Raw genomic sequence first — 2,827 nt, 5'->3', positions numbered from 1 at the left:
GCTCAGCCTGGAGAAAAGGAGGCTCAGGGGGGACCTTCTGGCTCTGCAACCCCCTGACAGGAGGGGGGAGCCGGGGGGGGTCGGGCTCTGCTCCCAGGGAACAAGGGACAAGGGGGGCATCGGGCACGGGAGGGACTCTGATCTTGGAGGGCTTTTCCATGTTGGGAATGTCACAAACCCCCAGAAACTGTTCTACAAATGCTGGGAAGGGGTGAAAAAGCCTTTCTTTTAACTTTTATTAGGGGCAGAAGGTGCCACTTACTAAGAAAACAGCCCTGGTGAATTTATTACTGAGAATCGGGGGGGGTTGTTGGTTAATTTGAAAGCAGGAGGGGAAGAACTGCTGAAAAATCCTGATACTGCTCAGATGGGAGGATATTGGGATGGATCTCAGGGAAGAATCCTTCCCCCAGAGGGTGGTTGGGCACTGGGCTAGTGGAAGGTGTCCCTGCCCATGGCAAGGGATTGCACCTTTAAGATCCCTTCCAACCCCTTAACATTCCAAAATTAACAATATTAAGACATTGGGAATAGACCAAATATCCTCCAAAGCTCCTGCTGATGTGCTACAATGCTTCCTTTTGACTCCAGTGGGAATTTCTTCAGGTTTTTTTATCCCTGGGTGGATCCAGGGACACTCCTGAGCCCTGGGAATGAGAATATCTGATAACAGATGGAAAAGCTGTGGAAAAGGGGAAAAGCAACTCATTGTGTTCTTCCCTCCTCACCAGGTATTATTAAAATATGCAACTGATAAAGCAAGAAAAGACCTTCAGCTCCAGAAGAGAGATGGCACAGGCCCGGATGTGGGATGGAAAAGCACAATTCCAAATGTTTGAGGGGCACTGGAGCATCATCCAACCCCACAGGAGGTAACACCTGGATATTGGGCACGGAAAGCTGCAGAGGTGACACCTCCAGTGCCCTGAAGGAGGTCCCTGGACTCACTCAAGCCTTGGCCTTGCTAAAACCTGTATTAACTTCTGCTATCCAGGTTATTGAAGGGCAATAAAAGCCATGGAAGCACTTGGAGCTCAGAAACAGGGATTTCTGGAGCTCTGGCCAGCAAGAACCATTTCAGGTGGCTGGAGCTGGGCTGGTCTTCCTTTGGCTGTTGGGTGGTGAAGTCCTGGGCAGTCTCCAGCAGCCACCATTCAACCAAGGGAGCTCTGGAGCCTGGAATGACCCTGGAATGGTTTGGGTTGGACATTTGAGATCCTCTCTTTCCAGGGCCAGAGATGTCACCCACCAGACCAGGTTGCTCAGGGCTCTGAACAATTCCAGGGATGGGGCATCCACAGCCTCAAGGAAAAGGTGGGGTTTACACCTTCCATGAGTTTGACAACCCTGGATTGTGCAAATCAAGGATTGAGGGCCCGTGAGGACTCACATCTCCTTCCAAAACACGGAGCAGAGCCTGACATTTCCTCAAAGCCCGCGATTCCAGCCAGATCCCAGAACTTTCCCCCGTGCTGCCTGCTGGGGAGGCAATCTGTTGCTTTGGATGCCTTTGGAGAAGGACAAAAGGAACGATCCCGGTGTCCTGGGAAGGTTTTCTGGAGAGGAAATGTCAGCCAAGGCATCCGTGGGGTGGTGGGGACCAGCCGGGCCCGGGCATTTGCTGGGGGAGAGGAGGCCGGGCAGGGATGGAGCCTGGCAGGGATGGAGCCTGGCAGATGGTGGGGTGGCACATCCAGCCTCTCCTTGCCAGGGCATGGAGCAGAATCTCTGGGAGACTGAGGAATGAAGCAGCTCAGTCCCAGGGATGGGGCGTTATTTGGGATTCGTGCCCTAAAGTCGAGAGTGAATCAAGGCCTGCAAATCCCTCCTGAGGGGCAGAGGAGGGGCAGGGACTGAGCTCTGCTCTGGGGGGATCAGGGACAGCACCCAGGGAATGGCTGGAGCTGTGCCAGGGCAGGGTCAGGTTGGATCTCAGGGAAAGGTTCTTCCCCCAGAGGCTGGTTGGGCACTGCCCAGGCTCCCCAGGGCAGTGGGCACAGCCCCAAGGCTGCCAGAGCTCCAGGAGGGTTTGGATGATCCTCTGGGGCACAGGGGGGGGACTCTTGGGGCTGGGCCTGTGCAGGGCTGAGGGTTGGACTGGATGGGCCTTGGGGGTCCCTTCCAGCTCAGGATATTCTGGGATTCTGTGAGCAATGTGTGGCTACACTAAATTTCCTTGAGCGACACACTGAAGGTCGTGGTTTATCAACCACGTCCAAGGCAGAGATGACACAGTTGGTTGTAGCAGCTTCCTCCTGGAAAACACATTCCAAGGGGAAATGCCTGGTTTTGCCCTGTTCTGTGGGAGGAGTGAGAGACTGAGGTCACTCTGCTCCTCAGAGTTGTGCTTTCAGCTCCTCGCTGTCTTTCCCAGTTTATTCCACACTGTCTGTGCCTGGATCCCCCTGTGAACACAGCAGGAAATTGTAAAGGTTTTTAAATAATTACCCTTTTTTTTTTTCTCTGCAATTATTTCCAGAATCTCTCTCTGGCAGCGATCCAGGTCACTCTGGAAAAAAATGGAATAAATAGGAAAAAAGAGAGAAAAATAAAAAAATTGAGAAAATATAGAAAAAAAGAAAAAATATAGGAAAAATAGGAAAAATAGAAAAAATATAGGAAAATAGGAAACATAGAAAAAAATAGGAAAAATAGAAAAAATATAGGAAAAATAGAAAAATAGAAAAAAGATAGGAAAAATAGGAAAAATATAGGAAAAATATAAAAATAGAAAAAATATAGGAAAAATAGGAAAAATAGAAAAAAATAGGAAAAATAGAAAAAATATAGGAAAAATAGGAAAAATAGAAAAAAGATAGGAAAAATA

Source organism: Neopelma chrysocephalum, unplaced genomic scaffold (genome assembly GCF_003984885.1).
Source record: "Neopelma chrysocephalum unplaced genomic scaffold, ASM398488v2 Primary Assembly neopelma1_261, whole genome shotgun sequence".
NCBI lineage: Eukaryota > Metazoa > Chordata > Aves > Passeriformes > Pipridae > Neopelma > Neopelma chrysocephalum.
Note: the sequence above shows the minus strand (reverse complement) of the source record.